The sequence below is a fragment of the Gossypium arboreum genome, chromosome 4 (assembly GCF_025698485.1).
Source record: "Gossypium arboreum isolate Shixiya-1 chromosome 4, ASM2569848v2, whole genome shotgun sequence".
Taxonomy (NCBI): domain Eukaryota; kingdom Viridiplantae; phylum Streptophyta; class Magnoliopsida; order Malvales; family Malvaceae; genus Gossypium; species Gossypium arboreum.
In genome coordinates this window covers 51,485,556-51,495,086 of record NC_069073.1, presented here as the reverse complement: position 1 = coordinate 51,495,086, position 9,531 = coordinate 51,485,556, and the positions used below count along the sequence as shown (strand labels likewise).

The window sequence follows — 9,531 nt, the reverse complement described above, 5'->3', positions numbered from 1 at the left end:
CTTTTTTCTACTCTTCTTCTTTAATCTGTACCAAATAAACCTTATTTACCATACTAAGTTTAAAAGCCAAAAAGCCGAATCTTCCAAGGGCCAAATACTCTTCGAATGAATCTAGTGTAAGTGTTTGTTCTTCCAATCGGTTTTGCTAAGAATCTATTACGTTGTTCTTTCCTCATTCTTTCTAATCAACTATGGTACGGAATTAGTATCGAATCTCGGATCTTAGCTCTCTGCCAAAATTGCTATTTAGGTGTTTGCGGTTTTGGTAAGTATTGCTCTCCCATTGGCTAAGGTGGCCGAATGTTCATAGTTAAGGTAAGGGGACTTGTGTTGGATACGAGTCATGTATTATTCTGGTTTTAATAGTTAAGATTGGTGCAGATCTAGGAGTTGACCGTGGTTAGTGATTTAAGAAGGGGCTATTATACTTATCGCGCAAGGTAAGGGTAAGGTGAGGTTTCAGTTTTAGTAAAGATATGTATTAGGCATGTGATTAATTGAAGGGTGATATCATTTGTAGGTTGGTGACTAAGGGAATTGCAGCATGCTTGCTTACTAGGTGTGAACATACACTGCACACACAAGTAGATCGGCAAAAGCTGAAATGCTAAAAAGCTGAAATGTCGAAAAGCCGAAAGTTTAGCTGCGGTAGTCTTGCGAGTGCATGAACACTCGTGAGGAGGAAACCGATAGGTTATCTGAGCCCTATGGGCAATTCCATGGACTTGGGCTGTGGTCTAGCCAATCGGGCCAGAATAAGCTTAATGGGCCCGATGGGTTGTTGGGCCCATAATAGGCAAAATTTGATAATTGATGTTATGTGATAGAAAATTTGTGTGTGAGCATGAATATAAGGTGATTTGGGCCTAATGGGCCATATAAAGGTGATTTGGGCCATATGAATATGAATTCGGCCTGATGGGCCATATGAATATGTAGTCGGCCTGATGGGCCATATGAATGTGAATTTAGCCTGATGGGCCATATAAATGAAGCTGGGTCAAGTGGGCTATATGCATGTATGTAGGGGTTTTGGGCCTAGTATATGATAACTACATAAACCTTAATTAATATATTGCGACCGTAGACAAGTCATAGGGTTAAGGAGTGGCAACGGGTATATGCATGGCCAGGATTAGATCTAAGGAGAGCTCGGTACTTAAGTGGTCTGAATGACTCACCTCCTCTTCTGTGGAATCCTACTTGGTACATAGTATTCGTTCATCTTAGCCTACGGGGTCTGTTAACGGGCCAAGGTCAGTAAAAATCGTAATAAAGGGAAAATTATCGAAATGCCTCTAAGGGCGAAAATGATCGAAATACCCCTAGCTGTTGAACGTAAGTTTTATGGATACGCATATCTGCTGCATACATATGATATTCTGCTTAGGTTGCATATGGGTTGGGAATTATGGAACGGAGGAAGTATATGAGGATCGCATGGTTGCTTGACAATCGTGGATCCGCCGATGGCTTTTAAGCCCAATATGTAAATGAAGGTAGTTTCGCAACTGGGCTACCATTGATGTGTCAGTTGGGTGGGTTGACATTTATATCCCCACATGATGTTACGGGGGACGGAGCTGGTGTGTAATGGATGGATTATTGGGATGGGATTGCATTGCATGTTTGATGTATGATGATTTTTGAATGCTTGTTTTTCGTTAATGGTTGTACACACTGAGTTTGCGAAAACTCACCCCCTCTTTTATTTTATTTTCAGGTGATGCTCAGTAGGAGGTTCGATGTTTGAAGAGACTCTGGGTGGCAAGCTAGCAAGACAATTTGGACTTGTTTTTTTCATTTTAAAGCATATAAGTCTCTAATTATTAAGTGATTACAAAATGGATTGTAATAAGGCCTTCCATTTTGTTATTATTTTTATGTGATGTAATTATAAGAAGTTGAACATGGTTTCTTAAACTATACTACGTCTTTTCTACGTTTCTGAAACTAAATTTCTAAAGTGACTTATTTTCATCAAATCATATGTTTTGAACAAGTGATTGAAATGAGTTTTTTTTTTATAATTAAGATTTTTTTTTATTTTAAGAAGTGTTTTCAATGAAAACACGATTTTCACTAAAACACTTCAATGTGACACTTTGAATCCAGCCATAACATCTGGGCCAAGATTAAGGTGTTACACAAGGCCTAATAGATATATCAAATCATTATTATGAGTATAAATACAAGAATGATGCTAAAGAAATAACTAGTGGATGCATGCATATGAGAATGATAATGAATGAAGATTTCATTAAAAATGGCAAAGAACTATCATTAGAACTATGAAGATAATAGTTAAATAAAACAAGAATAGATCATAAATTTGGAAAAAGGAATGAAGATAATAAAGAGAAAAGAGTGAACAAACGCAATAGATTGGTGGAGGGAGGAGTTAGTCGTCTGAGGAGAGTTGTCGGCCGGCCACGGGCGTGGGAATGAGGGCGGTGAAGGGGTTGCGGTGGCTAAGGTAGGGTTTTTGAGGTAAAGGATGATGAATAATGAGGGGTTTATATAGATTTTGGGACACACGGCCATAGGGCACGCCCGTGTACCCTTATTTTAGCCCATGTGTTTCACGATTTTCAAATTTGGGCCCGTCTGAATTTCGGCCCACGCCCGTGTTCTTTGGGCGTGTTGATGCATACGGCCGTGTCGCACGGCCATGTTCTCATTCGTTCGCTTCTCCCTCACCCATGTTGTTTTGTCAGTTTTGACCACAGGTAGTGAGCACGAGAGTGCCACACACCCGTGTTGTTTTCTCAGTTTCAACCGTGGCATTCGTAGACTGATATTGTGCAGTAAGTCCCTTATGCCCTTTTGGTTCTTCTCCCCTCTTCTTCTCTTTTGGTCATTTCTCACCTCCTCTCCATTTTTGGTAGTGCCCTTTTTGTTTTTAGAAGTTCTTGAGGAGTGAAGGTGCTTACAAGGGTTATTGGAGTGATAAACCATAATTTATACATATTTTTATCCTATGCTTAGCACATTTATGGATGATTTCTTCTTAGATTTTGTGAATTCGATGCTCCTAATTCTTTAATTTCATGTTTTATACTTAGGTGAGCATAGGAGTGCAAAAAGAGCGAGAAATGGGCCAAAAACGGAGAATGTGACACCCCTAAAGTGACCCTAGTCGGAAAGCGGTTTCGAGACCGCTAAACCGAGTCACCAAATTATTTGAATATGATATTTATTGTCTAAAATATGTGATTATGAATGTGTGAAAGTTTTAAGCTTCGATTTAGTAAATTGCATGTGAATTTAGTCAATAGGACTTATGTGTGACACTTTTGAAATATGATAGGTTAATCTATAAGGATCTATTAGTGCATGTAATCAAAGGGGTGGACTTACATGTCAATTTCCCCCATTTAATTACTAGTGGTCGGCCATGACAAAGGGTGATGGGCAAAACATGTCATAAAACATGTTGTGCTAATGATTTATGTTAGAAATGATAAAATAATAATGGTTAGTAGGATGATGAAAGAAAAAAAAAAGAGATCATCATCCATGTTTCTTCCTAGCCGATTCTAAAGAAAAAAAAAGAGAGAACAAGAGCATTCGGTGATGAAAACAAGTTGTGTTCTTTGATTATTCTTAGCCGAATTGAAAGGAGGAAGAAAGGAGTGAAGCAATCGGTCATCTTAGGTCAATATTAAGGTAAGGAAGTTGATACTAGTTCTTGAAATCCTAGTTGATATTGAGTGAGATATCAAGTTATTGTTGGTAACCCATGTTGAAATTGTGATTTTGGAATAAGTAAGGTTTTCGCTATGGAGATTAATAAGGGTGATGGTTGTGTTTCATGCTAAATCTAGATGAACAATGGTAGTTGCTTACATCTTGATATTTATGAGTTCCTTTCTTGGTTCTACCTTAGGTCCATAAGTATGATTTATGTTTGTTATATTACTCATGGTTAAAGTGATTCGGCTATGGTTCATGTAAAAATAAAATATACATGATTTGGTATTAAATGATATTAGGTTATATTCGAACATAGAAAGAGTTTAGTTTGGTATGCTTATTACATGGTAGGTAAGATTTGTGTTTTGGATATATGTTTATATTTGGTTAATGATTTGTTCTTGTGAAGTATAAATTTGTAACATGAATTGAGTTGGAAGTTATTATAATGTACTTGTGCATTCGGGTATATGATGAAAATATATGAGGTGGTTATAATCAACTTTGTGATTCGGCTCTTGCACATATATATATTTGCACATGATGTATTGGTATGACATATATATTATCTCAAGGTATATATTTATATATGATGGTGTTTCAGTTATGGAGTAAACGATGGATGCGTATTGAGTTATAATAAATATTTGTTTGATGATATATATATATGTATTCGGCAATGGGATAAAATGTGTATTAAGGTAAGTTTCATGGTGATTATGCTTGTGATGTTGGGTTAATATTCGGCATTGAGTAATGTGGGGTAAGGTGATTAATCGGCTATGAAATTAGCTAAATTGAATAGGTATGTTTAATGATATGCTTAGTATAATGTATGATCTTATAACTCGGTTTGGTATTGAGATAAAGGTTAGATGTATGATTGGATTTTGGTATGTGTTAAATTGGTCAATCAAAGATTAAATGATATGTGATTGCCAAATGTGATTGTTAAGTGAATAATATTAGTTAAGTACTTAAGCAAATCTATTGTTTTACTTAAGCTTAAGAGCAAAGAGGATCAAAGTCGGATAGGGAAAAGAGAAAGTAAACGAATAGCCGTGGACATCTAATCGTCGACCACTTCGAGGTAAGTTTTAAGTGATTAAATGTTGAGTAAATTCAATCATAATAGGACATAATGAGTTGATTTAATAAGATATGATGTGGCCATGATATGTCTTAAACTCAAATGGTAAGTTCATAAGTGTTTGGACTTGGAAATTTAAGAGCAAATTGTAATAATTTGCTTTGGACAGCAGCAGTAACGTGATTTTAGAAAATCACTATAAATTGTTGGTGTGGAATTATTGGCTGAATAAAATATGTAATCAAATCTTAGTTAGTCTAGTTTCTTATAAAGGAGACCGTGGAAGCAAAGCAATTTCCTATAAAGAGATATTTAAAGTTGTGTGGGACAGTGTCAGAATGACTCCGAAATCCCCTGTTCTGTTTTTGGAAAATCATTATAAATTGTACAAAAATGGTTATAAGATAAGATTTATATGCTTAGACTCCTTAATGAGTCTAGTTTCAAATGAAATCAAATATAACACATTATAAATTCTGTACAATGAAAAATTTGATTCGTAGTGAAGAGTGGTCAGATTAGTCAAACAGTGAAACAGGGGAAACTTTAAGAAAAATCTGGTATTGATTGGCCAAACCTAAAATTCTGGAAATTTTATGGATGGAAGATATATGAGTCTATATTCAGGTAAAATTAACATCAAGTGATTTGGAGTTTTTTAGCTCCAGTTATAAATAATTTAGTGACTATTGCTCAGGAAAACAGCTCGTAGTGAATATGTGATTTTGTTGTAAACATGGATAAAACTTGTTTTAGTTGCTCATAAGCTATTGATTAAACCCATACGTGAATTCTAAATCGTGATATTGTAAAACGATATATGAGTGTTAGACGGATCTTTGATATTAAAATTTGTGAAATTGTAAGTTTATGAGTATTCGAATATGAAATGATAGTATGGCATGAAATTGAATTATTCATTGGAAAATGATTGATGTAGATTCGGCCAAGACAAAGTGTATACATGATAGTATATGTGGTATGTGAAGTATATTTGGATAATTGTGATGTGAATACATGAAAATTTATATTTTGATTTAGGATTTTATGTGATGAATGTGAACATGCATATATGTGATAAGGCCGAATGGCCAATGTGATGAATGTGAGCATGCATATGTGTGATAAGGCCGAATGGCCAATGTGGTGAATATGAACATGCATATGTGGTAAAGCCGAATGGTCAATGTGAAATATATATATGAGATATGCATATGTGGTAAAGCCGAATGGTCAATGTGAAATATATATATGAGATATGTATATGTGGTAAAGCCGAATGGCTAGTGTGAAATATGTAGGCGATGTGCGTATATTGTGGCCGAACGACCAAATGTGAAAGGTGTGTATTATTAGATATTTGATGAGGCAAATGAATTACAAATATGACAGTCGATGTGAATGTTGTAACATGTGATTAAATGTACATGAAACTTGGAAATATATTCCGGGTAAGACCCGATGACTACGTGTGGAGATTATGTCCGGGTAAGACTCGATGACTACGTGTGGAGATTTTGTTCGGGTAAGACCCGATAACTTCGTGTGGAGATTTTGTCTGAGCTAAAGGTCTCGCCGATAATCCAAGTAGAGGTTAAAGTTATAAGACTTCGTAATAAGAATTGCTTATAAATATATTCAATGCGAAAGGTTAAACAGGTATGTACTCCAAGTATATATGTGAGCTTGATTTGAACTAAATCATAAGGTAGTTATGGGATGCATACGAGAGCAATCTATGAGACTATTCCTATGATTATGTGACATCGGATCAGTGTGAGAGGTTATGTGAAATCATACAATATATCTATGTCACATGAGCTCACTTTTATGTGAAAGTTTATCTGCCTATTGTATATGATGAGATGTGCACATTCGGTAAAGGGATGGTATGCCCGAATGAAGAGTGAAATAAAATATACGAACAACTATGTTATAATTTGATTGTTATCTGTTGAAACTGCTTAAAACTTACTAAGCATTGTAATGCTCACTCCGTTTACTCTGTTTCCTCTGTTTTATAGATCTCATTGCGAAGCTACTGTGCTCGGGGATAAATCAAGAACTAGTCACACTATCACTATCCACCGCTTGTTACTGTTATGTATAGAATAGACTAGTGGCGGAAGAATATTTTTGGTTAATGTATATAAGCCATGCGAAAATGGTATCTTTTGAATGTTTACTTAGTGAAGTTTAAATTTTACCTCTGGCTGTGCTTAGTACTTATTTAAATGAACGATCTTTATTTCAAGAAAAAGTTCAAAATTTTACTATTCTGACATGAGTTACAAGTCCGGTAATGCCCCTTACCTATTCTGGCGACGGTTACGGGATAGGGGTGTTACAGAGAAAACGAGCCAACATGGGAAATCAGCATGGCCTGGAGTTCCTTACATGTGTAGACCACACGCTCGTGCCTATTTAATAGCCTTGAGCATGGTCTTGAAGAAATTGCACACGGGAGTGTCACACGGGCATATCCCTGACGAGCCCAAGTTTAGTCCTATTCGAAAAAGGCTACTTTTGAGGGCTTTTAGGCATTCTAAAGCCTATTTAAACACCTGAGGAGGAAATTAGAGGAGACACACATAGTAGAAGGCAAGGAATCTTTCAAGGAAAGCCGATTGGTCCATCTTAGAAGCCAGATTGATCGTCAAGACTGAAGATCTCCCTTCAATTTCCTTCAAGAGTTTTGGGTTTTCTTTATGTTTTGTTATCTATATTCTTTTGAGATGTTTTCTTTCATAAGTATGAACTAAACCCCTTAAATACCTAAGGGGAATGAAACCTAAGATGGATCTTGTTATTATTATCTGAATTGTATGATAAATATTTGACTTGTTCTTAATTATGTGTTCTTAGTTCTTGTTTTAGTATTCCAGGATATTGATTCAAGTTAATGCGCTTATTCAGAGGAGCAAAAGTCCCTGTCTAAGAGTAAATTTTTCGTAATTAAGCAGAGTTATTGCACGCCTAGAGATAGGGTGACAAGATTTTTTCGGATTAAGGTGAAACCTAATAAGGGAGTCCATAGATCGAGTTAATGCAACACTAGGGTGTTAACTAGAAAGAGATTTCAATTAATCAACCTAGGGTTAGACGTTATTAGTCTCGAGAGAGATAATAATATAACTTAGGGATTTCTACGGATCAAGTCAAATGAATAAATCGTCTGATTCAGAGTTAAATAACAAGTGAAGAGTAGGTTGATTTTTCCTTGGGTATTGTCTTAATCAATCGAGTTTCCCAAAAGCTTTTCCCCTATTTTCTCTCTGTGCACCCTTAGTTTAGTTAATTAGTTTAGAGAAACAAATCCCTTAATTTTTAAGCTAGATAATAAAAAAAAAGTAATTACTAGTACTTTTGGTTCCTTTGGGTTCAAAATCCAGTCTTGCTAAAGTTATACTACTATTCGATAGGTACACTTGCCTTCATCGTGATAATAGTTAGTTTCAAGAATGATTAATTATAAATTTTTAAAACCTGTTACGAATATCATGTATCAAGTTTTTGGCGCCGTTTCTGGGGAACTAAGATATTAGGAACACTCAATTTTTATTACTTTAGCCATTTTACTTTATTTGCAATTTAAATTTTTATTTTCTTTTCTAATTTTCTCTTTTATTCGCTTCTGATAGGTTATTTTATGATGTATGACTAGAAGAAACCCATCGGGACCATTACTTTTTGATAGTGAGATCGATCGCACAGCTCGCAGAAATCAAAGAGAAATAAGGCAAAACTTAAGATACACAGCGGAAGAGCAAGAGGACCATATTCAAACCACAACCGAGGAGATTGCTAAAAATCAGGAAAATCTGCTACCTCTTGCGATTGCCGCTAATCTAGTAAACCAGAATCATGCTCCACGTGCTATGTATGATTATGCTAAACCAAATTTAACAGGAACTAAGTTAAGTATAGTTAGGCCTGCTATTGCTGCAAATAATTTTGAACTGAAACCTAACACGATTCAAATAATACAGAAATTTGTTCAGTTTGATGGTTTGCAGGATGAGGATCCAAACAATCACTTGACGAATTTTCTGGAGTTTTACGACACATTTAAAATCAATGGCATTTTGGACGATGCCATACGCCTTCGGTTATTTCCATTTTCATTAAGGAATAAAGCTAAACAGTGGTTAAACCCGTTGCCACTTGGGTCAATCACTACTTGGGAACAATTGACTGAAAAGTTTTTACTAAAATATTTTCCACTGGATAAAACGTTTAAATTAAGGAATGATATCTCTTCTTTTGTGCAGATGGATCTAGAAGCACTCCACGATGCATGGGAGAGATACAAGGATCTGTTGAGAAGGTGCCCTCACTATGTGTTACCACTCTGTCTACAGGTTCAAACTTTTCACAATGGCCTGAATCCTTCAACTAGACAGATGGTTGACGCAGCCGTTGGTGGGACTATCAATAATAAGATACCTGAGGATGCTTATGTATTTATAAAAGAGATGTCACTGAATAATTATCAGTGGCAAGTCATAAGGAAAAAGCCAACGAAAGTAGCCGGCGTTTTTAACGTCGATTTTGTCACCATGCTCTCTAATCAGGTAGAACTTTTGAATAGAAAAATTGACAATTTTCTTGTTCTTCACAAGTTCACCCAGTAATGCAATGCAATGCAATTGTAGGAGGAACGAGCAATTCAGAATACCCACCTTATAGCCACAACATGGAAAACGAGCAATTAAATTATTTGGGTAATAATCCTCGATCTCAAA

General features: G+C 35.8%; 1 non-coding gene across 1 annotated transcript; it reads right to left on the bottom strand.

The window, feature by feature from the left end:
- Positions 1-9,024: 9,024 nt before the first annotated feature.
- On the bottom strand, positions 9,025-9,131 carry LOC128292442 (small nucleolar RNA R71). Its single transcript, XR_008282427.1, has one exon. It is a non-coding gene; the product is annotated as a small nucleolar RNA R71 (small nucleolar RNA).
- Positions 9,132-9,531: the final 400 nt, after the last annotated feature.